The sequence below is a fragment of the Canis aureus genome, chromosome 26, assembly GCF_053574225.1.
Source record: "Canis aureus isolate CA01 chromosome 26, VMU_Caureus_v.1.0, whole genome shotgun sequence".
Lineage (NCBI taxonomy): Eukaryota > Metazoa > Chordata > Mammalia > Carnivora > Canidae > Canis > Canis aureus.
Genome location: NC_135636.1, coordinates 7,078,502 through 7,104,719, shown reverse-complemented (window position 1 = coordinate 7,104,719; position 26,218 = coordinate 7,078,502). Strand labels below are relative to the sequence as shown.

Below are 26,218 nucleotides of genomic sequence, written 5' to 3'. Positions count from 1 at the left end.
GCTTCATCCCAAGCACATAAATGGACTTAAAAACAAAGTTTATTGATTGCTGGACAGTCACCTTTAGGAAGGAAGGGGAGTCTGAAAGAAAAGCTGGAGAAGGCAAATTATCTTACTTTGAATATTCTTTCTTCGCCAATTCAATTAGAGAATCACTATTCTGTTTGTTCATCAATTGTTTTAGTTTGTCTCAATAAGAAAAATCTTTTCATGGAGGAAAAAAGTGCTTTGTTATGTCCTTGGGTATGACCCCTCTCTATTTATGTTTCTGTGTCTGTCTCTCTCTCTTCTAGCTTGTTCTTACTGATGTCTTGGTTAGGTTGCCTCCCTGATTTTCATTCTGCTGTTTCAAGTCACTTAGTACCAAATTTGAAACTTCAAGGTCTTAATTATTCATAATATCTATATCTATCTATCTATCTATCTATCTATCTATCTATCAATCATCTATCTATCATCTATCTTATCTCTCTTTCATTCTGTCAACTACATTCAGTGCAAATACCAATCCTCTTCAGATATTCATAACATAAAAATTATATATAATATGTAGATATCTATACTTATCATATATATAAATAAAGAGAGATTCATTTTAAAGATTGGCTGACACTATTATAGAGGCCAGCATCTCAAGTTTGCAAGGAGGGTTGTCAGACATGGAGATAGAATTTTTCCCTTTTCCTGAGGGGACCTCAGTCTTCTCTCCAACTGAGTAAATGGAGGTCTATTCACATTCTAGTGGTTAATCTGTTCAAAGTCTACATATTTAAATCCTAATCTTTTATTTTTTTAATTAAAAAAATCCTAATCTCAACAACAACAAAAAATGCCTTCATGACCACATCTAGATTGACGTTTGACCAAGCAACTGGGTATCATGGCCTAACCAAGCTGAGACATAAAATTAACCATCACAGGGTCAGTACTCACTATACCCCATCCCCAGCTTTAGATCAGAATTCCAGCCCTCTGCTGGTCCAGATGGGGAAATAGAACAATTAGGACCCCATCTAAATGCAGACCTAAAGGAATACCATCGACATTCTTGCTAGTTAACTGGGAGATATTTGCTACTTGATTTGTCAAGTAAATATAATGATGTATATCTTTAGCACACACTTCTACTGTTTGGCAGATGATATGTCCTTAACATGGCACACTGGTGTAGGAAATTATTTGACTTCCTAGTTCCATATGGTGACATATTCCTTTTGTGATACTAGAGTATGAGTGTGTTAAATCTTTTAGTGTGTGTGTGTGTGTGTGTGTGTGTGTGTGTGTAGGCATATGTACCACATCTGGAATTCAAAAATATCAAGGAACCAGATGTACATTCATATGATCATATATGTACATACACATATACTACCAACTCCTTTAAAATGGGAACGGCTTCATTTGTATCCTTTAGTTTTATTGAAGGATCCTGAGAGTGAATAAAACCATAAGAAAACATATGGAAAAGCAGTCAAATAGATTATGAATATAATCTACATTGTCTTAATAGCATCACAGAGGGAGGTGGGGCTGTGATGGTATTTACTGATTATTTAGAGTTGTTGTTAGATCCTGTATGAGGTACTTCTCTTGCATTATCTCCTCTGATATTGTGAGGGAGCATTTTCTTTAAACTGGGGAATTGGGCTCAGCAAATAAAGTGCACAAGCAAGATTTGCTCTCGAGTTTGCCTTAATCTAAATACATGTGGTTTGTTCCCCTATTATACTGCAGTGACATCTCTGACCATGTATGAACACTTCCAGAATACTCAACTGCAAATTACTCATAAGTTTTAATGGTGATGATGGGCAATGTGCAGACACTGCTTTGAAAGTCTTCCAGGCAAAATTATGCTTGATGGCTTAGAACTTAGGGATACACGGATCCATCAGAATACTTCCTCCTCTCCCCCTTTTTTCTGCTTCAGGATACTTCTCTTCCCTCACAGAGGACTTTGGAAGAGACTCTGCTAGCCCTCCTCTTACCAGGTTCCTTGGTTTTAGAAAAATTGTCCCAAGTGCCCCAAAGGGGATAGATTGTAGGGGATCAGTCTGAGAAATGAAAGAGGTAATATAAGTAAGACATAATAGAGACAGAAATGGACTTAAGGCTCTTCAGGAAGTACAACAAGCAGGATGTGATATTGGTTGAGTGGACTGGGAAAGGGAAGGGGAATGAGGTCAATAAGTACTTCAATTTCTGGTTTTGGCAGTGGGGCAGATGGAGCCAAGTTTCAGTGGTATTTTGTGTCTGTCAGTTGAAGGTGCATTTGGGCCATCTGGGTGGAGCTATCCAGTAGGTGGTGCTGTGGCAGTCAGAAGAGAGGGCACAGGGAGACATATCAGAGGTGGAGCTCTGAGGAGTCCAGTGACTGGCACATTGCCTGCTTCCCACAGGTGCTCACCAGATATTTGTGAAATGCATTGGATGAGAGGGGTTGTTATGGACACACTTGGATTGGGATAGGAAGTTGTTAAGTTTGCATTTGAAGGCTTTTTTCTCTGATGGGGCTGTCATCTGCTGAAGGGGAAGAATGGGTGATGGTGTTTTAAGATTGAGCAGAGAGAAGTTCTGAACTTAGCCAACACTGAGAGGAAATGAGTCAAATAAAGAAAGAGAAAGGGGTCCTTGAGGAGTCTCAAGGGCTGAATTAAGGTGGGATGCTGTAAATAGTGGTTCCAGCCTGCTGGGTGGTATGGCTTTGTCAGCAGAGACAAAGACAACTCCCAAATGGTGGAAGTTGAGTTGATTAGCAGTTGGGGTTTCACTGAGTACTTACAATGGTAGTGAGACCAGGGAGTTGATATGATTGACAGGAATGGAGTCTGGGACTGTTCCTTCTTTGACTTTTTGGAAGAGTTTGAGAAGTGTTGTTAATTCTTCTTTAAATTTTTTGTTAGAACTCACCAGTGAAACCATCTGGTCCTGGGCTTTTCTTTGTTGGAAGGTTTTTGATTATTGATTCAATCTCCTTACTCATAATTAGTCTGTTTAGATTTTCTATTTCTTCATGATTTAGTGTCAGCAGGTTGTATATTTCTAGGAATTTATCCACTTCTTGTAAGCTATCCAATTTGTTGGCATTTACACTAGTCTCTTATGATCCTTTGTATTTCTGTGGTATCGGTTGTAATGTTTCCCCCTTAATTTGCATATATTTAAAATTTGAGGTCTTCTCTTTTTTTTGGTTAGTCTAGTTAAAGGATTTTAAATTTTGTTCACTCTTTCAAAGAACCGACTCTAGTATCGTTAATCTTCTGTATTGTTTTCTCTGTTTCATTTATTTCGGCTCTAATTGTTATTTCCTTCCTTCTGCTAACTATGGTCTTAGCTTGTTCTTCTTTTTCTAGTTCTTTGAGGTATAAAGTTAAGGTGTTTATTTGAGATCTTTTTTTTTTCTTGATGTATGCATTTACAGCTGTGAATTTCCCTCTTAAAATAGCTTTTGCTGCATCCATAAGTTTTAGCATTTGTGTTTACATTTTTGTTTGAACCAAGGTATTTTTTAAAGATTTTTAATTTTTGTAAGTGATCTCTACATCTAAGACATAGATGGGGTTTGAACTTACAACCCCAAGATCAAAAGTTACATTCTTTACTACTGACTGAGCCACCAAGTACCACAAGATATTTTTGATTTCTCTCTCTCTTTTTTAAAAGATTTATTTATTTATTCATGAGAGACACATAGAGAGAGGCAGAGACACAGGCAGAGGGAGAAGCAGGCTCCTTACAGGGAGCCCGATGTGGGACTCAATCCCAGGACCTGAGGATCATGCCCTGAGCCAAAGGCAGGTGCTTAACCGCTGAGCCATCCAGGCATCCCTTGATTTCTTTTTTAATTTTTTTTTTATCCGTTGGTTGTTCAGGAGTGACTGTGATGAATTGCACGGACTGACTGCTTTCCATGGCATTAGGGAAAGACCCGCTGGAATTGAAGAGGTGGAAATCTCAGTGAAGAGAAGTGAAATGGGTGTGACTAAGTGAGAGAAGAATGTTCTGGTGAGAGCCTAAGTATGGATGCAAATTTTAGTAGTGCTAAAGATGACAAGATCCAGGGTAAAGGCAAAGGAAAGCATCACCAGTGTGGGATGGAGAGGGAGCTTACTGAGGTGGGAAGCCCAGGACTTGAGGGTGAGAGGTAGAACTCATGGGTCCAGAGACATGTGTCACCAAGGGCTGGCTGGCATTGGGCTGAAGGAGGAACAAAGGGCTCAGCACAGAGTTCTTCATGGGGGCATGAACGAGCCTTAAGAGTAAGGACAAACATTATATGGTCTCATTCATTTGGGGAATATAAAAAATAGTGAAAAGGAATAAAATGAGTGGGAAATATCAGGGAGGGAGACAGAACATGAGAGACTCCTAACTCTGAGAAATGAACTAGGGGTGGTAGAAGGGGAGGTGGGCGGGGGGTGGGGGTGACTGGGTGATGGGCACTGAGGGGGGCACTCGATGGGATGAGCACTGGGTGTTATTCTATATGTTGGCAAATTGAACACCAATAAAAAATAAATTTATATAAAAAAAGAGTAATGCTGTAGGCTCGGTAAATATTGGGAAGCCATGCCTCATTTGGACACTTCCTAGAAGCTTACCTTAAGATAAGGAACTTGGTATAGGAGGTTTACTTGGGAGATGATCCTTGGGGTGCAGAGAGAGAAGGGAGAGAAGGCAGAAAGAGAAGGGAAAAAAGCCAATGAAATGTCCAGTAATAAATGGGCTTCTCTGAGGGCAATTAGGGACATGCCTCCTGGGACTGAGAATTAGTTCACTGAGTGATGAGGGGCCCCCAGCTCTCCTCAGCACTGGCTGTGGGTTGCCATGGGGAGTCAACTGGTTAGTACCTGTCCTACGTATAACCAAGGTTCTCCATTGGAAAGAGTTCATCTTCAGGAAAGAGGCAGGAAGTCTGTAGCTTGTATGGCAACTGCCACAGTAGGCTGAGTACATACAGGTGAGGCACTGCCAGCTTGTCAATTGGATGGAGTGACTCTGGAGGGAGTAGTTTTTGGGCAAAGAGGAAATGTCAGGACCTGAATGTGACACTATGGATAAAGAAGTGACTAGGGCACCTGAGTGACTCAACTGGTTAAGCATCTGCCTTCAGTTCAGGTCATGACCTCTGGGTCCTCAGATCAAGGCTGCATCAGGCTTCCTGCTCAGCAGGGAGTCTGCTTCTTTCTCTCACTCTCTGCCCTTCTTCCCTGCTCGTTCTCTCTCTCTCTTTCAAATAAATAAATAAATAAATAAATAAATAAATAAATAAATAAAATCTTAAAAAAAAAGAAAAAGAAAAAGAAGTGGCTGATCTCACCTGATGTTGACATAGATGAGACATGCAAGGACACAGCAGCAGACCCTCAAGAGGGCACCAGGGGAAGCTCACCTACAAGTGAGAGCCAGGTTTCAAATAAGGGAGGAGGGCACGCTCACTGAAGGGCTGTGGATGTGGGAGGTGTTTGCTTGAGCAAGGAGTTTCTGGAAGGCTCAGGGATGTTAGGTGGAAGAAGAGAACTGACACAAAGGGATGAGGAGATGTTCAGAGCTCCAGGGAACACAGGTATCTGGAGAGGTTCCCATCTGAGCTGTGATCCAGCAGTATGGGCATGTGATACAGGGTAGTTCCTCATAAAGTTTGTCCTTGGAGTATTGGGGCTTTTTAGAAGGAATTATCTTCAGAGCATGTTTCTGAGACACTCTGTGGATTGACCCAGGAATCTTACTGCCTGTTAGAAATAGCAGTGCCCAAGTGTGTGGAGGGAGCTGTTCTCTTTGACAGGACCATGGGATAGGATCCTGGTTTCAGGCCACTGGCCAACATGCCCCAGGGAATGGCCAGAGCTGGTTTTCTGTTCTGAGGTGGTTTCTCCAGGTGCCTGCCAGAGAGAAGAGCCCCAGCCTGTGCTGTGTGACCTCACCCAAAGCTAGGCTGAGAAGGATGAGAAGGGCCTTCTACACATTTGTAATTTTCACATTTTTTAAATTGATGCAATCCTTTCTTCAAATGGAAGAGTTCTATCAAACCTAATATAAAGACAGATTTAGACAGAGCTGCTGGGCCAGGTCTCTGAGTGTCAGACACACTATGGCCTCTCCAATTGGCCAAAAGGAACCTGATTTGATTTAGTCATGATCAACTAAAATCTACCCCTAGCTTGGGCCATAGTGGGACAATTACACATTGAGGCTCCCTTGCTTTGGCCTGTGTCTGCTGCATTGCATTTTGATTTGGGTTTGTTGAGGATGGCTGGCGGACAGAGCTGTGCTCCTGTGTGTTGGTGAAGACCCTGTGTACTGTTCACACAGACACTCTTTTATGGGGCTCGAGTGCAAGAGAAACTCCTTGTAGGAGTTCTGGCAACAAAAAATGTTTTTCTTCTGAGCAGCTACTTGTTATTTATTTATTTATTTAATTTTGTGGCTCCTGGGAATGCCATAACACCATTTGTCTGCCTATAAAGCTGAGGTCCAAGTTTGTGGTCCACCCAGCATCAGCGTTTGTGCAGAAACTTTTTGGGCATGGATGTTACCCTGGATTCCACTGAACTATCTCATACTCATTTTTCCTTTACTCTGTTTTTTTTTTTTTTTTATATACTAATAGAATTATGTACCCTGTTGTGTTTAGAACAGGTAGAAGATTGCCTTCGGAATCATAATGAGTTTTGGTGACTTAAAGCTAAGTTTGAGTTGCCTGGAGGCAGACCCAGGGATAAGGGTTGAATGCAGTCATTGATTTGAAAATGACCCTGGGATCCTGGGTAGGACAGTGGGGAAGGGAGGCAGGAGGGGAGGAAGCCAACAGTGCAGGTGTGATCACAAGCTGGCGACACTGGGGGACACTGGGGCTCAGTCTTACTGTGGACTTTTGGGAGAGATGGTGGATGTTCCTGAGAATTGCTTCACTAAGGCGTAGGGAATTTGGAGTATTTGTCCACTCACTCCCTCATTTGTTGCTGGAGCTTGCTCCTGAGGGCATTCAATGCCTAGCACTTGGGCCTGCCCGATGTGGCCACAGCAACTGCTGCAGCCTGAAATGGCCTTCAGGCCACAAGTTGCATGTGTTTGCAACAGACAGCAGTAGCCTGCATTGAAAGGTGAGGGTCAAGGAGAAAAAGGTGGAACGCAGGAGTTGACCACAGGAGCCTTCTGGAAGAGGGGGGGAGATATGTAAAAATGCCCTTATTTTCATAGTGCCTTCTGGTTATTATTTTCTGGAACACCTTGATAGGGTTTGTAATGCAGAGAAAAAGAACTTCAGTAGTTTAAGCAAGAGCTACCATCTTCACTACAACACATTCCCTGCAAATGTGACCTCACAGTCCCTATTTTACACAAATGCCATCACGGTGGCTCTCTCCTTAGGAGGTGAGCAGGAAGTCAGTCCTTTCCTTGAGCCTAGCTCCAGGATCTAGGGGGCAGAGGGTGGTGGCTCATACCGTTATGTAAATCCATCCTGGCCATTTTGGGAGGAGGAGCAGGAGTGCACATTCACTCCTTGGGGTCAGACTGGGACTGCAGCCCTCAGAGCAGGTTGGGCAGGACACTGAGTCAGGATGTGGCTCTTGGAGGCTTCCCCACCTGAGGTTGGTTGCCCTGTGGATCTGGGGCTGCTGCTCCCTCAGGTGTCCCTCCAGACCAGGCACTGTACACACCTCTCCTCACATTCTCAGGGCTTAGCTGAGGTCATGACTCTTAAACAGACTGTACGGAAAGTCCTGGGGCCACCAAATGGTAACAATATGAAAAGCTGCTAATTATGCACCTCCTTCTCCAGCCTGCTGCTGTTGGAGTTCTTCCTAACAGCTCTGTGTTCTCAAAAAAAAAAAAAAAAAAAAAAAAAATTCCAGATCCTTGATGTGCACTTTTCCCCACTCCTCAGAATGGTCTATACCCATCTTCCACCAACTAAGAAGGAAGCACAGATAAAGATTGATACTCTAGAGGGCCTTTGGGTGGTCAGAAAGCTGTGGGCTGGCTTGAGGGCCTCTGGAAGGGATCAAAATGAGTCTCACTGCACCCCTCAGCCTTCTTTATGCCATGCTCACTTATTAGGCATGCACCAGACATGCATTCCCCTGCCTGCAACACCTGGAGCATGGAACTGGTGTATACTACTACCTGTGGGTCAGGCATGAGCAAGTCCTAGTGTCCTGAGTGGCTCACTCACCATCTTTCAGTCTTGTAAAATTTAGATGACCGGATGGGCCTTGTGCACCTCATGGAAACAAGTCAGATTGATGGTATGAAAGCACAAGGTTAATTCTGATTTTACTAATGTAGTGTTTTAATTAATGATGTTTTAATATCAATGTTAACTTGCTAAGTCAGAGAAATGATATATCAGTCAGCTATATCAATTAGAGCTCTACCCTTCATTCTGAATGTTCTTTAAGCTTTTGCACAGCAAAACCTAATACGAAGCATTTGTCATTTGTTGCTCTTAAAATAATGCCTTTTTATTGAGGTATCATTTATATATAATATGATGCACATGTATTTAGGTATACACATCCATCAGTTTGACACATGCAGGCACCCATGTGGCCCATACCCCTGTCAAGATACAGAACATTCCATCTTCTCAGAAATCCTGTCCCTTCTTCCCACTCATGCCCAAGAAGCAACCACTTCTCTGATTTGTATGCCGTATGTTAGTTTTGCTTGTTCTAGAACTTCATAGATGTGTACTCCATTGTGCCAGCTTCTTTTGTTCAGTCTACTGGTTTTGGGACTCATCCATGCTGAGTCTACTGGAAGTTTATTTCTTTTTGTCATTGAGTAGTATTTTAATGCATAAATATACTATTTTCCTATTTTGTATAAAAGCATATAAACACACATTTTCCCACTTTTTAAAGGATTTATTTATTTATTTTAGAGAGGGAGAGAGAGAGAGAGAGAGAGAATGAGCATGCCAAAGCAGGGAGGGACAGAAGGAGACAGAGAAGACATCTCAGGCAGACACTCACTGAGTGTGGAACCAGACTTGGAACTCCGTCTCATGACCCTGAGATCATGATCTGAGCCGAAATCAAGAGTCTGATGCTAAACTGAATGAGTAACCGAGGAGTCCCTACATTTTTTTAAATGTGAAAATTTGTAAATTATATCGTAAAAAGCAAGCCCTGATTTCAACTCCACTTCCACATCCCTGCCTTCAATTAATAGGCAAGTCCTATCATTCTCCCATTGTTTTTCCTCAGCTTTGCCTCCCTCCTTCCATCATGGAGGCAGCTCTCCAGGCCAGGTTGATGAGTTCCCTTCACTGGTCCACTGGGTCTGCTCTTGGTTCCCTGCTGGCGCCCTGCCCTCTTCATTCTATCATCCACCTGGCCACCACAGTGCACCACAGATTAGATCATGCCACTTGTCTGGAACACATCAGTGTCTGCTTAGTCCCTGAAAGTAAAATCCTAAATATCACCCCTAAAGCTCCAGCGAGTGGACCTCTGTTGCCCTTGCAGTCTCCTCCCATCCCGTTTCCTACTTGGTTTTCTGCCTTTCAACTGCACCTGTCTTTTCTCAGTGGCTCACTCACACCCAGCTCCTTATCAGCTCAAGTGCTGTTCCCCATGTTTCAAATGCTGTTCCTTTTATGCTTGGCTTGGCTGCTCCTCTCATTCTCCATGTTTACACTTAAATGTCTCCATCCCAGGGTAGCCTTCTCCAAATACTTTTAATGAAGTGACCTCCTGACCTATTTTTTCCTCTATCATTACTTGCCCCCTTCTGGCCCCCACTTAGCATAGTTTGAAGTTAAATACTTGTCTTCTTGTCTATTGCCTATCTCCGTCTCCTCCATGAAACCACTGGCTCCATTAGGGCAGGGAGCAGGTCTGTCTTGTTGACTAGTATTACCCAGTACTGGGCATGATATGCATGCAGTAGGTACTCATAAGTGTTTGTTGAACAAATCATTGAGTTATACATAAAATATGGTTTTCCTAAAATGCCCTCGCTGGCCTGGCATAGGATGATGCATGATTGCAATAGTCTTCCCTCTCTTCCAGCCATGGGGTGTTAAGTTTAATCTGGCAGGTAAAATCCAGGGCAGTCAAAGGTGTTGAAAAATCACTTTGGACTTGGGAAGGCAAATGTGGAAGAATAATTTACAGAGATATTAATTTGTGCTTTTATTTTTCCTGTTCCACAAAGGAAGCCAGACTTTTTCTTGCCCCTTGGGCACAAATGCATATTTCTTGCACACCTGTTTGCACATAAAGATTCATACTCACCCCCCCCATACTTCATTGTGATGGGTAGATAGGTTAAATCAAATGCAGTTTCTGCTTACTAAACACCATTATCAAATCTTGAAATGGCTCACTGGATTTATGAGTATTCTTTTCATTTATTGTGTGCTATTTCCACCACTACAAAGATCACAGTGTTCTGTATTCATTTATGAAAATAAGTTTGCCTTGGCATATTTTTAAAGTTTTAATTTCTCTTAGCTACACCGCAAAGCCAGTAACTGCTATTTAATTCATTCCATATTTGTCGCTGGGCACAAGCAATTCTTCTAGAGTCATTAGTGAACACGCAAATAAATGCCCTGAATGTGCAGGTGGGTAGCAAATAATAAGTCATTAGCCGACGTCTGCAGGGAGGAAATTATTCCTATGGAGGAAGGTAAGTTTTTCTGGGAGCAATGCTAAATCTTCAGTTAACAGGAAACAATTTCATAATTTATAATTCATGTGTGACATAATTTACATGATTTGTAAATTACTAAATGGCTCCCTGGTGTACATATATTTATGCATGCATTCATGGTATGATCTTACCTAATTCTTCAACATTTGAAAACCATACCTTCATGGCTGGGAAAACCTAAGTCTCCATTCCCATCAGAATGCAAATTATTCACTACCAGGATTTGTGCCCCTTAGCAAATGTTAGCAATAGGAGAATGTATTGGCATCAAATGCCCTCATTTTGGAGCAGCTCAGAGTTTTGTTAGCAGTCAAACTGGGATTTGGATTCTGTCACCTAATCCAATCCAGAGGTCCCACAAACTCAGGTTGAGAATGGAAGAGGGGATACCAGAGTGAAAAGGAGAAGATGGAGAAAGAGAGATTGTGGAGAGAAATCTGCTAGAAAACAAATGAAAGGGTCCCTTTCTGGAGAGGCAATGCTAGAAACAGACTCTCAACTATAAAGAACAAACTGAGGGTTACAAGGGGATGGGGGAAATAGGTGACAGGGATTAAGGAGGGCACTTGTTGCGATGGGTACCGTGTATTGTATGGAAGTGTCGAATCACTATATTGTACACCTGAAACTAACATTACACTGTATGTTAACTGGAAGTTAAATAAAAATTTAAAAAGAAAGAAAAGGAAAAAAAAAAAAAAAGAAAGGGTCTCCTTCTTCCATACCTTGTCCACTGCTCTCAGATGGGGAACTCTGCTGGTCTTAAAAGTATTTTGAAACTATTAATAAACTGTGGTTTTGATTCTTTTTTTATAAATTTATTTTTTATTGATGTTCAATTTGCCAACATATAGAATAATTTTCTTCTTTGTATTTTTTGCATTTTCCAAAATTTCTATAACAAACATATACTTTTATATACATATACATACACTCTTGAATCTGAGATTTCTAAATGCATTGTTTTTTTTAAAGATTTATTTATTTATTTATGATAGAGAGAGAGAGAGAGAGAGAGAGAAAGAGAGGCAGAGACACAGGAGGAGAGAGAGAAGCAGGCTCCATGCCAGGAGCCGAACGTGGGACTCGATCCCGGGACTTCAGGATTCCATCCCAGGACTCTAGGATCGCACCCTGGGCCAAAGGCAGGCGCTAAACTGCTGAGCCACCCAGGGATCCCCGCATTAAGTTTTTTAAGTCCAAGAGTAAAAGATCGGGTCAGTAGATTGGACTTTTATGGCAAATGTCTTATCAGAGTAAAAATGGATAACGGGGTTAATATAACAAACAGAAAAATTATTTAAATCCTCCCAATTTTTCTTCTAAAATATTCCATCATTTGATGAGGAAATACATGATTTTTACTTTCTAATTTTCTAAAACACCGGGGAAATGCAATAAGACTCAAAACCACAAATGATGGATGTGCAGTATATGTTTGTTATAAAAATTTTGGAAAATGCAAAAAATACAAAGAAGAAAATTATAACCCCCATACTCTTACTTTTCTTCTGATATATCTTTTATTTGTCTTTAGAGTGTTTAGAAGAAATTCTACTGAAAATATTTTTTAATGGAGTCCTAAAAACACATGCAAAATTAGTCTAGTAAACCTATACATATAACCATATATATAATCTATATATCTATATCTATCTATATCCATCTATATATCTATATCTATAGACATATATATCTATATATATAATTATATATATAAATCTATAACCATAACCCAGCTTTAAAAATTATCTGTATTTTGCCAATCTATTTCATATTTCTTTCCCCCTCTATATTTTATTTTTATTAGTGTATTTTATTTATTTATTTATTTGAGACAGAGAGAGTATGCATGCAATGGAGAGGGACAGAGGGAGAGGGAGAGAAAGGATCTCAAGCAGATTCTGCTGAGCAAGGAGCCCAACACAGGTCTGGATCAAAGGATCCTAAGATCATGACCTTAGCTGAAATCAAGATTTGGACGCTTAACTGAAAGAGTCACCCAGGCACCCCTATTAAGTGTATTATAAATCTCAGGCATCATATAATTTTACTCATAAATACTTAAGAATAAGTGCATCTTTAACTTATAAGGACTTTTTAAATAAATCTAACTGTCGCATCATTAAATAAAAAATGTTAACAATAATTTCTTAATTTCATCTAATATCCATTCATATTCAAATTTACCAAAATTGCTACTCAGTTTGAATCACATATTACATTTTATCTAATTATAGCCCTTAAATTTTATTTATTTATTTATTTATTTATTTATTTATTTATTTATTTATTTAAAGTAAACACTATGCCCAAGGTGGGGGGGCTTGAACCCATGACTGTGAGATCAAGATTTGCTTGCTCTACTGACTGAGCCAGCCAGGAGCCCTGAGTATCTTTTATTATTAAAGCCAACTCCTTATCTGTCTTTCCTGTCTTTTCTTTTCTCCTCTCTTGGTTTCTAATGATTTGTTGGATACACTGAACTTTTTGAGCTGGCAGATATCTTACATCCTAGGTTTGGCTGCTTGCTTCTTTGTGGGGTTGTTTAATGGTTTTCTCTATTCCTGACATTTCCTATAAACTAGGAGGTAGACCTGGAAGCATGATTAGACTAAGGAATTGCGTGTTTTCTATAAGGATACTTACATATGCCACCTTACAGCTTACGATGAGACCTATAATGTTTGTCAGGCATTGTCTGATACTTCAGTATAAAGTTCCTTATCAATATTTTACCAAATCCACTGATGATCATTACTCAGATCTAGTGGTATTCTGGAACCAGCTCAAGCCTGTTTGCACCATCTTGTACCAGTTCACAAGAGCTAATTGGGACCATTTCTTTCCAACTCTGACTGAGTGACACCATATTGGCAGTTTGTAATCAGCCATGGTGGGAGTGGGATATTTACAAAAAATGGCCAATGCTACAAATCAGGCCCTTCTTCCCTGTCCAGTGTTAAACTTTTATATACAAAACATTGCTTAGATCCATTATTTCATTCAAGGCTACAAAACAATGATATTCTAATTCTGCCTGCATTGATTAAATACAGGAAAGACAGCCTAATTCTTATTTTTGTTTTTGTTTTAACTTTTATTAATTTTCAGAATAATGAGCTCTTGCCTTGGCAATTGCCAATCATAACCAATGAGATTTTTTGTTTTTGTTTTAACATTATATGCTTATTGAGTTTTCATATTTGATGTGCCTCAATTGAACAAATCTCTTATTCTTTTTAGTGTCCAAACTGTTCTATCATAGGGCAGCAAAATCTTTTCAATTTGATTCCTGTGTCCTCTTGACAAGTCTAATCAAGAACCCATTCAATATGGCTTGCATTCTCCAAACACCTAATTCTTAGGCATAAGGAAAACTTTTACAACTGATTTCTTCTTAATTGATTCACTGTATTAATTGGCCATTTCCTTTCCCTATAAGATATATTGACCAATGTCAAATGCACATACCCTGTAGACCATCTTCTTGATCAAGTTATGTTTGAAATAACTGTCCGTGATGATGGAAATATTATATATTTTGCTGCACAATGTGGAAGCCACTAGTCTTATGTGACTATTGAGTACCTGAAGTATATCTAGTAAGACCGAGGAGCTGAACTTTACATTTTATTTAATTTTAGTTAACTTAAATGTAACAAGCCCCATGTGCTTGTGGCTGCCATATTGAATAGCACAGTTCTCAAACATCTACAGATTTCTACCTCCTTTAGTTATGTTCTCCGCTTATCAGGAGTTTTTGGGTTTGTTTCCAAATCTTTTTTAAGATTCTCACACTTTTTATTGTATTTGTACATTTTTATTAAATCATGTGAAAATAAAATAAAACCAAACTGAATACTTATGAGAGAATTTATGAAGGCAAGTCACTTAGAAATTGTTGATTAAAAAAAAAGAAATTGTTGTTGATTTAGATGTGTGTAAGATAGCACTACAAGTCTGGGAAAATTACAAAAATTTATCAACTTTTCTGCACTCTGATAATTTAACAAATATCTCCAATCTCTTATGGTACTTAACAAATTTTTAAAAATGAGTGATAAAGAATCCATTTTGGGTGTGGTTCCTGGAAAAAAGAAAAACTCCAATCAACTGATGCATTCTGAAGAATTGACTCTTCCCACCATCCCCCTTTTAAAGACAAATGCATATACATATAATTTTAAAAAGATTGCATTTCTACTTTAATCTACTTTTCAAGAAATTATTAGTTCTAATAGCAGAGTACAGTTTTCAGTGTATTTTCATGTAACTCTTCTATTCAGAAGGAGATTTTTTTTCTCATGATATTTTCTAACTGTTATTGTTTGTGTTCACTCACGACTTTGGCAGGGAAATGGGGAACAAAGTGGCCAGAGACATGCAGAATCCAAATCTTTAACCCCCTAATGTGTTTCATTCCCAGGAAGCAGACAATCAATCTACATCCTGGATCCAAGGACTCTTGAAGAAAACAAAACCACTGGTTTTGGCCAGTTTTGAGGGGTCATAGACAGCAACAGAGGTGAGGGATGAATAATAATTTAAAAAAGGCAAATGTCTGGCTTGTGGTCCCTGAGCACTTAGAAGGGAATTTGGCAATATCAAGGAGTCAACATGGGTCCACTGTGAGTAAGTTGCCTTTAAACTGGCCTCACTTCCTTTTATAAAAGATCCGGAGAAAAAAAAAATCCAAAGGGTCTTAGTGAATCATTACTACACATCAGGCCCTGTCCTAAGTGCTTAACTTGGATTTGCTCATTAAACCTCATGACATTCTTGTGAAGTAGAAACTATTTTTATCTTTAATTTAGCAATGATTAAATTGAGGTACAGAAAGGTTAGGCATCTTGTCTAAATTACTCCACTAGGAGGGAGGCCAGGATTTGAATCTAAATTTCATCGGTAGAAAAAAAAAATAATAAATTTCATCGGTAGATTGAAAAGGAATTTGAAGACATTTCAAGATATTTTTACAGAATATATAGAACAATATGGGCTGGATGATCATCTAATTATTGGATGAAAGACTGGATTAATGAAAAAATTTTAAAATGACTACTTCTTACCTTTTTAAATCTCTGTCTCTATGAGTTTGACTACTTTAGATACCTCATGTAACTGGAATTATACAATATTTGTCCTGGTGTGACTGGCTTATTTCACCTACTGTGTTATCCTCCAGGTTTTCCATGTTGTCTCATCTGGCAAGATTTTCTTCTTTTTAAAGGCTTACTAATATTCTTTTGTATGTATATACCATATTTTCTTCATCCATTTAAGTTGTCTCCCTACCTTGGCTATTGTGAATAATGCTGCAAAAAACATGAGAGTGCAGATGTCTCTTTGAGATTCTAATTTCAATTCTTTTAGGTATCTGCCTAGAAATGGAGTTTTTGGATCAAATGGTATTTCTGTTTTTAATTTTTTGAGGACCCTCCGTATTGTTTCTCATATAAGCTACATCACTTTGCATTCCTATCAACAATGTGAAAAGAGTCCAATTCTCCAGTTCCTCACCAAAACTTGTTACCTTTTATTTTATTTTATTTTATTTGGTAATAGCTGTCCTAATGGGTGTGAGATGATATCCTATTGTGGTTTGGTTTTGTATTTTCTTGATGAATGATGTTGAGTACCTTTTCATTACCTGTGGGAACAGATCTTCTTTGGAGAAATGCCTATTCAAGTCCCTTGCCCATTTTGCAATTGAACTATTTATGTTTTGCTCTTGAGTTGTAGGAGTTCTTATATATTTTGGATAATAATTCCTTGTTGGATATATGGTTTACAAATATTTTCTCCCATTCTGTAGGTTGCCTTTTCATTGTTGATTATTTCCTTAGCTGTGTAGAAGCTTTTTAGGTTGGTGTAGTCCTGCTTGTTTATTTTTAATTACACTGCCTGTACTTTTGATGTCCTACCCAGGAGATCATTGCCAAGGCCAAAGTGAAGAGGCTTTTCCCTATATTTTCTTCTAGGAGTTATACAGTTTCAGGTTTTCTGTTTAAGTCTTTAGTCCATTTTGAGCTGATTTTTCAGTATGGTTTAGGATAAGGGGTCAATTTCCTTCTTTTGCATGTGTATATCTAGTTTTCTGAAACCATTTGTTGGTATATCCGTAAAATGAAAAGCTACTGGGCAATGTAAAATAATGACTACTGATACAAGCAACAAGATAGGTGGCTATTAAAAACAGTGTACTCAGTGAAAGAAGTGAGACATAGCAGACAGAGATGAGTATATGTGGTATGACTCAACTTTTAAGAAAATCTAGAAATGGTAAAGATAGAGCACTAGCATGCTGATGGCTTGTTGCTGGGTGGAGGCAGGTGATTATCAAGGGCATAGAGAACATCATGGAGTGATGGGAATTTTCTGTATCATGATGTCATGGTGATTCATGGCATACACATTTATGTGTCAGTACTCATCAGAACAGACACTTAAAATTGGTGAATTCTGCTATATATAAATTATGACTCATTAAGTCTGTTTAAAGATGTAAAAGATTGATGTATTGAATTAATCTTAATACCCCAGGCTTAAGGCACTGCCAAAGTGAGGACCTTTAGCAAAATGTCACCAGGTTACACTACCTCCTAGCCTCCTAGCTGGAGTAACATCTTTTCCTTTTTATTAGTTTTGGCTTTGATGCTAGTCAAACATAAATATATTTTCATTAGAAAACATTTCATAGGTAACAACAGAGAAAACATCAAGAGTCTTCACTTCTCTCCCAGTTCTATTTACACCCATCTTTCCCAAATGCAAGTGGAATAGAACTCTCCATATATTGTTCAGTGACCTGCTTTATTTATATAATGATGCACCTTGGAACCTCTTGCTCCAAGTCATGAGTCTTGGAGTTCTTCTATGTCAGTTCATATGAGTCTGTCTTATTCTTCTTTAAGACATCTATGTTTTGTGATCTGTAGAGAGGCAGAGACATGCAGCTATGAAAAGTATATATGTTGGAGCCTAACTTTGAGTCCTAGCTTTTCCATAGACTAACTATATGACTTTAGGCAAGTAATTTAACCTCTCTGTGCCTCAAGTAATTTTACCTCGTTTGTGAAATGAGGATAACAACAATACCTACCTGAGAGAAAATAATGCAAGGAAAGCCCTAGAACAATGTCTGGCACACAGTAAGATCTATCCAAGTATATATTATTAGCATTTATTATGAATATATAAACATTTATAAGACAACTCCCTTAAATTGTTTTAAATAATGCTGCCGTGAACATTGTCATATATACAATTTTCCAGGTATATGAGTAGTTTTCTAGGACACATTCCTAGAAGTAAAATTGCTGGAGCGAAAGCCTTAGCTTTTGGCAGCTACAACTAAAGTACCTTCCAGGGGGATCCCTGGGTGGCTCAGCAGTTTAGCGTCTGCCTGTGGCCCAGGGAGTGATCCTGGAGTCCAGGGATTGAGTCCCACATCGGGCTTCCTGCATGGAGCCTGCTTCTCCCTCTGCCTGTGTCTCTACCTCTCTCTCTCTAGTCTCTCTGTCTCTGTGTCTATCATGAATAAATAAATAAAATCTTAAAAACAATAAAATAAAGTACCTTCCAAAAGTAATAGATAATTACATCTATCTATTTGTAATTCTACCAACAGAGTAAAGGATTCAAGTTATCCGAATCTACTCTGATAATATAAATCTCCCCCCACCCCAATCTGGTGGACGGGAAATGAGATCTCACTGTGGCTTTGATTTGATGGATCAATATTTTCTTCATCAAGGTGGGTGAAGACACAGGTGGCATCTGATCGAGTTTGCCAACAGAAACCTAGGAAACTGGACCAAGCTTTTATATGTTGGCTAAAGCAGAACCAAACAAAATGGCAGTTAGCAGAGCTTAGTACAAAATCTCACAAGTAGGTTCAGTGTTCAGCAGGACAAGTTTGAGAAGACATTGCCTCTGGATAACAGTGTACATAGAAATCACTTAAGGGTTCCAGGCACAGTAAAATTGGGATCATATTCCTAAATTAGCTTACATAAGAGTAGGCTGTCCCATATAAGGAAAGTCCTGGGTCACTCTGTGAATTTTGGGAAGAAGTCGATTCCCTCTTATTGAAGGTGTTAGGAAGGCTGGATATATTTTTGGACCTATTGTAGAGGAACAATATGTCCCATTATAATGAACATCTAAATTAGTTCTAGAATGGGGGAAATGATTGAATGAAAAAACTTAGAAATTCTATGATTGTCCATGTTCTCCAAGGTTAAGGTGGAGCAGAAAGACAGATGTATGATCCCTGGAGCAAGCAAAACAATTTTTTTTTTCATTGTAGGAGAAGAATAATTCTTTTTTTTTTAAAGTTTTATTTATTTATTTATTTATTTATTTGAGAGTGAGCAAGCAAAAGAGGGGAGAGGGAGAGAATATCAAGCAGACTCCCCGCTAAGCTGGCCTGACTCAGGGCTCCATCCACCACCCTTGAGATCATGACCTGAGTCCAAACCAAGAGTTGGGTGCTTAACCTACTGAACCACACAAGTGCCCCAAGAATAATTCTTTTTTTAAAAAAAACTGTAGGCAAAACACATAGGCTATTTTAGGAAAGTGAAACTACTCTGTGTAACACTGTAATAATAGATGCACATCTTTATAAATTCATCCAAATCCACAGAATGGACAACACCAAGAGTGAACTCCAATGTAAACTATGGACTTTGGGTGATAATGATGTGTCAGTGTGGGTTCATCAGTTGTAACAAGTATACCACTCTGGTGGGGGATATTAATAAGGAGTTGATGTCAGGGAGGCTGTGTGCGTGTGGAGCAAGGGGTATATGGGGGATCTCTATACCTTCCTATATACCTTCCAATTTTCCTATATACTTAAAACTGCTCTGAAAAATAAAGCATTAAAAAAATGTAAGTGTATTTACACACAGTAACATTGTGTAGAAGGACAAAATATGCAAAAGTGCATATCTTGTAAGCTTTGGCAAATGGGTAAGCTTGTAACCATCACCACAATCAATATACAGAATTGTTCCACTGCTTTCCTGAATCTCCTTGCTGCTCCCTTTGTAGACAAAGCCTTCCTCCCTCCAACCCTTAGCAACCATTGCTTTTCTCCTTCCCTGTACTTTAACATTTTTCAAAAGGGAAAATACAAACATAAATGGAATCATACAATATGGTCTTTTGAATCTGGCATTTTTTCACTCAGTGTAAGATGCTTAGTATTGACCATGCAAATGCATGAATTAATAGCTCATTTTTTTTTCACTCCTGAGTAGCATCTTGTAGTATAGATGTACCCTACAGGTTGTTTATCCATTCATCCACTGAAGGACATTTGGGAATGTTTCCAGTTTTTGGCAATTATGAATAAAGCTGCTATAAACATTGGCTACAGGTTTTTGTGTAAATACATGTTTTTATTTCATTAGGATAAATAAACACAAGTGGTATTCCAGCATTCCATGGTAAATATATATATAACTTCAAAAGATAATCATATTTTGAGCGTACCAAGTCTGCATTCCTGATTTGCTCTCTTGTGGATCAGAAGTAAGTTCTAGGTCTAATTTTTCACACATAGCCACTTGCCTTTGTCTTCCACAGAAAGTGGTGAGAGGATCATGAGCATCACACAGGATTTTTAAGTTTTAGGATTTTTTAAAAATTTTTTTAAAATGTATTTATTCATGAAAGACACGGAGAGAGAGAGAGAGAGAGAGAGAGGCAGAGACACAGGCAGAGGGAGAGCAGGCTCCACGCAGGGAGCCCGACGTGGGACTCGATCCCGGGTCTCCAGAATCACGCCCTGGGCTGCAGGCGGCGCTAACCCGCTGAGCCACCCGGGCTGCCCAAGTTTTAGGATTTTTAAGGACAAAATTGCTCTATTAAGACACATAGCAAGTGTGTAGGAATTTCCCTGGCGATATTTATGCAGAAGAATTACAAGGAAGCGAATTTGCCTCTTAAAAAATCATCATTAAAACATGTATGTCAATTATAAAACCTCCATCTAAGGATTAAGATGCCGTCTAAGAACAAAAATATTCTTTCATGCTTAGCTTTCATTCTTCTTCAGGGAATCCTGGAGTAACTTGTCACACATCAAATACCATGTTTTAAAAAGAACCAGTACACTGTCATGAAAGCTTCTGCCACTAATAGAAAACTAGCACTGAAGGACACTAAATAAACACTGGCATAGGAATAACATTAGGTGGGTAACATTTTTTTGAGAGTTAACAATATCTTTTGCTGTATCACATTGTTCATTCCATCAGTCTGGATCATATCCATGGATAGGATGGCCATGAGGTTCTTCTGTTCACATAGCTACTTAGATTTATTGTTTTGAAACAAAATCTATTTCTCTCTAAAATAAGCAAGGACATGGGGGCAATCAACTCTTTTCCGAAGAGGAGTGTTTTTAATTTTTACAGACATCTTAGGAAAATCAGAAACCAAATAATATACAGGACTGTTGAGTTTATCTGGCAAGCAGGAAAATCTGTTACCTATATGGGTAGTTTTTATAAAGTTGCAGCACTGATTTAACAGAAATCAAGAACTTTCACTCAGAAAAAATCCCTTGTCTTTGGCTTTAAAGAACAGTGATACAAATCAAATTAATCAAATTAGCAAATCCCTATGATTTTTCCACCTTTAAAATAAATATTCAGTGATTAAAAAACAGCATAGTTTTGGTTAAGAATGATATAATTTTGTTTAAATTAAAAATAATCACAGAAGGATAATGTACCACAATATTTCCAACAACCATGTGAAGTGAAATAATGTTATTATAATTGCTAAACTAAGCCTGTCTATTCAAAGAAAGAACATCATTCAGTGTTCTTAACTGTGGGCTCGTTCTCAAGGGCCTTCAAATAAACCCACAAGAAAGTCTGAAGAGTGAAATGAAACATTTCTTTTTTTCCATATATTTATTGCTGGTATCAGATTTTTAATGACTGGCAATTTGTGAAATTTAGTTTTTCATAGTAAATCAAAAAAAATAATATAGAGACAAGAGAACTCTTCTAATTGGTCTCAAATCTTCAGCAATTGTTTCAAAATATTCATGTGATGAAATAAAATACTTTGTATTGTGACCTCTTACTTAGGAATGACAACATCTTAATTCAGAGTCTTTGGCTGATTTCCAAAGTCAAACAGTAGAGCTGTATGAGAGACAATTAGTCATTAGTCAAGCCTCATCCCAGTGCCAGGAAAGTCAACTCACCAGGAGCATCTCTCAATACCCTTATTAAGTTACTAAAACTTGACTTGCTTTTTTGGATTAGTAAAGTGATACATTGTTGATTCTGAACGTTGGTAATTTAAGATGGTTTCTCTGCATAGCATTCAGCAAACCATAAGATGGTTTTTTGATAATTTCAAGTTTCATCAAAATATAGATTATTATCCTGCGTAAGTTCCCTGTAATCTTAGCAGAGGCTGCGTAAACCATGGCTCCAGGGGCTGGTTTCTCAGAAATGTGGGGCATTTGGGATCACCTAACAGAGGAATGAGTTCTTGATGACTCTTTGCGAGTGAACAAGCAGTTTACAATTTCACTTTTAAAAAAGAAAACAAACAAGGATGTAGTTTTGAAATGCAAACATGTTTTTTTTTTTTTTACTTAGACATTGTCTGATTTCAGGTTCTGTAAGAGACATCTATTAGAGCCCAGGCAATTATTGTACATCTTGGGGTTGCAGAAAAAGATAGGTCTCCCTGTCCACTGTGTGCCTGACTGCGATAGATAGACCCTTGAGAGGGAGGGCAGTCAGCCACAGGGGGTGGCCTATTTCTATTATTTAGTTTGAAATTTCTGGATCAAAGTATGCCTTTGAGTGATTTACTGTTTCTTTTTCAAATATTTCTGTTATACAGACACACAATCTGTATAGTGGCTTCTTCAGGATACTGTGGCGATCCCCCCTGGCTGGGACACCAGATGGCCTCACAGTGTGGTTGCAGCCAGCAGTACCAGCATCTGCTGAAATTTGTTAAGAAACGCAAATTACCGGGCCTTGCCCAGGTTTGTTCAATCTCAAACCCTGGGGATGGGGCCAGCAGTCTGTTTTAAGGACTCTTGAAGATACTGAAGCACACTCCAGGGTGAAATTACTGACCTTGACAATGTTACTTTATGAAGGAACAAATTTAACTTAGAGAATTAAAAAAAAAAAAAAAGATATATATATATTGAAAAGGGACTCTGCTTTGTGCAGCATGGTAAGAAGCCGGAAGTGGTAGGGAGTTAACACCCTCAAGGCAGCCGTCGTTGAGGATATTCCAGAAACTGGCACTGAAATATCCCAGCTCTTGCCTTTTGGGTGGGATAATCCCAAGATTGGGTTTTGAGGAGCAGTTTCTGTGGGATTGACCTCAGAACCTTGCGAGCCAGCTTTGCAGGCTGTTACTTGTTCTCTGGATCACTCCCTCTTTCTCTGTAGGAGTTTCCTGTAACCCCATATAAACAACATTCAAATTTTTGCCTTGGGAGGCTTTTGGAAGCTCTGAACTAACACACATATTGTTAAGTGCTCAATAAAAATGGATGGAGAGGTTGAATTTTCCCTTCATTCCAACCTGGGTTAAGAGGCCATTGCTCTATTTGTGATACTCCTGAACAGAAGCAGAAATACAGCCAGGAATGTAGTGGCCAAGGTTAAGAACATGGGCCTAGAGCCAAGTTCCTGTGATAGAATCCCACTTTCCCTCTCACTGGCTGTGTGATGTTGGGACCATCTTTTATCCTCTCTGTGTCTGTTTCCTTGTCTATAAAACAAGCACCATTCCTGCACATACCTCAGAGGGTTGTCAGGAGGATTTAATGGGTTCAACATGCAACAAGTGGTTAGAACAGTGTCTGGCATGTGGTAAGTGTTTAACAAATGTTATCTATTATTTTAATATTGTTGTTGTTTTCTTAATTTGTTGTCTTTTCTTGACAAGTGATTTCAGCACTGTTTCAATTTTATTAGTTCTTTTTCTCCCAAGAAATTCTCCAAGGTTCCTCTGTGGTTCTCTGACTTGTTGATCATGCTTGTTTTTCTGTCAAGCCATGAGGCTTCATACAGCATGAAACACGAATACAATGCAATTACCGATTCTGCATTTAATAGTAAACATCTGGCAATGAAGAGCTTTATGAGGATAATCCTATTGGGTCTTCTCAACAACCTTGGGATATTTGTAAGTAATTTATTTTACTCAAATTAAGGGATTCAAACTCTTGGTTGTAGACCCTCCTCCACTCCCCCAGCCCTAACACTATACACACAGGACCAGCTGTGTTACTTTGGTATGAATGATTCTCTTACTTCCTTGGGCATCAGAATTCTGGGGATGGATGGATGGCTAAAATATAGATCACCAGGCCCAACATTTAGCATGTCTTAAGTCAGGAGATCTGGGGGCATTTGTAACAGTTCCCAGTGATGTTGATGGTGTTAACCAAGGAGCCAGACTTTAAGAAGCACTACTCTGTATCATAGCCCTATTAGAACATTTGAGTAAAATAAATGAGATAAAAATGACCTAGGACTACAACTTTACTCTCTTGATATGTTTGGCACATATGATGCAGATATTTCTATTTCCTTTGGCAATCTTTATTTATTTATATTTGGCAGTCTTTTAAAAATGATATAGAACAGAAATTTATTTCTCTCTTACATAAAAGAGATCCAGAAGTAGGCCATGCAGCGTTGGCATGTGACCTTGGTGTCAGGGGCGAGGTTTCTTTACATGGAATCTTGTTGCCACTTACACAGTATCTTCTTGTTACTCCACCATCTTCAGAATGTAGCTTCTATGGCATGGCATTAAATGGCTGCTGGGGCACCAGCCATCACATCTACACTCCAGCTGACAGGAAAGAGGGGAAGCTGAAGAAGGGAACACTTCTTACCTTAAATTAAAAAAAAAATTACTGTAAGGTTAAAAAAAAAACCCCAAAATCCACCTAACATAAAGCTATTCTTACCATTTTTACATGTACATTTCAGTAGTGTTAAGTAGAGTCACATTGTTGTACAATGGATCTCAAGAATTTTTCTATCTTCTCCTTTGTCAAACTTTAAAAAAAATCACACACACACAAAAAAGAACCCAAAGCCCAACAAAGACCGAGGCATACTTTTAACAGCTGCAAGAGCCGATGACATTGTGAGGATAAGATCTGTATGTTCATAGGAAAAGCTTGTCAACTTCTGGCTTCTCTCTCTTTATTGGTTGGCTGTAAGTAAATCATGTGGATTCCCAGCAAATGGCAGTTTGGAAATGCTGGGTCATTATGATAATGAAAAAACATGATGTAGGGGAAAAGCCACTCTCTCAATACTTACCTAATATCTGTGGCATTTCTTTGATCATCCAGATCTCCAAATGAAATTTTAAAAATATATAGCATTGTGCTCTTAGGCCAAAAACAATGACATTAAAATTTTTTGTTTCAGCACTGGAACCTTGTGTCAATACATTGTATGTAAAACCATCCAACACATTAAATGTTGCAGAGGCAATATTGCTGAGGTTGAAGTGAGGGGCAGCGAAAGAAGGAGCCTAGAGCCCCCGCATTTAGCCTCCCCAGGAAAGGACCCCTAGGAGCAGGCTAAATGACGAGGTTCTAGGCCTCCCCTATAAGAACCACAAAATGTCCTAAGCATTTATGGTATTGGTTACCAGTGTTACTTTGAAAACTGCTGATCATTCCTCAAGTCACACATGTTGTGTCTTATTTCTGAGTACTAATGGCTATCCTAAGGCTCTGTACAAATAAGGCAATAGAATGTTACAGAATAAACCCTGGTTTGGGTGTGAAGAGACTTTTCAGCTAACCCTCATTTTTCCTTGAGCTGGCTTTGTTACTTGGGGAGTCAGCTAATCTCTCCTTTGTAGAAAAAGAGACTGAACTAACCTCTCTCTCTCGTTCTCTCCCTCTCTCTCTCTCTCTCTTCTTTTTTGTTCTTAAAAGCTCTAACCTTCTCCGGTTCTCCTTCATGCCTGGATATAAAGACCTTACTACTGATGGAAAGATTATCTTGGGAAACGTTGGCCCAAACTCAACGCTTTTTCCAAACATCTGGTCTCATTTCCTTCTGCTGGGCAAATAGATACCCTGGCGGAATTCCAGTGCAGGTAATTACATTCTGCCCACCACAATTTTCCTTGCATTGTCAATTGGCTACGGTATTCTTCTGTATTTCTCCCTGGTAACTTGTCTCTGATATAATTGTCTGCTGTTTCATAGAGCAGTATTCAAGCTGTGGCTTCCTTGGGGGAATCTTCTAGTGATGGTAACTCTGTCACTACCATGGGCCACAGACCTTTTGGTTTTGCTGGGTGTTTCTGAAGGGCGTGGCTCAAAAATATATGGCAGTTCTCTTCCCGGTCTACTTTTAATAGTGATGTCATTGAGACTTGCCTAAAAAATTTCCAGCTGGAAAGTACAATGACAATAATGGCTCATATTGATCCAAAAGGTTTCTAATAACAAATCACACTGATACTCATAGCTAATACTGATACCAATACTAACAAAAATAAT

The 26,218-nt window shown here is 38.9% G+C and overlaps 1 long non-coding RNA gene across 6 annotated transcripts in view; it reads left to right on the top strand.

Annotated features, from left to right (window-relative positions):
* The window catches only part of LOC144297836 (uncharacterized), an 81,855-nt gene that overhangs the window by 37,420 nt on the left and 18,217 nt on the right, over positions 1-26,218 (top strand). For 5 of the 6 annotated variants that reach the window (XR_013364698.1, XR_013364696.1, XR_013364695.1 and 2 more), the window contains exons 3-5: positions 22,555-22,702; positions 23,730-23,862; positions 25,646-25,809. This is a non-coding gene — a long non-coding RNA (uncharacterized LOC144297836). Of the gene's footprint in view, positions 1-22,554; positions 22,703-23,651; positions 23,863-25,645; positions 25,810-26,218 lie in introns of all 6 variants that reach the window. The other variant, XR_013364697.1, reaches the window with a different exon arrangement.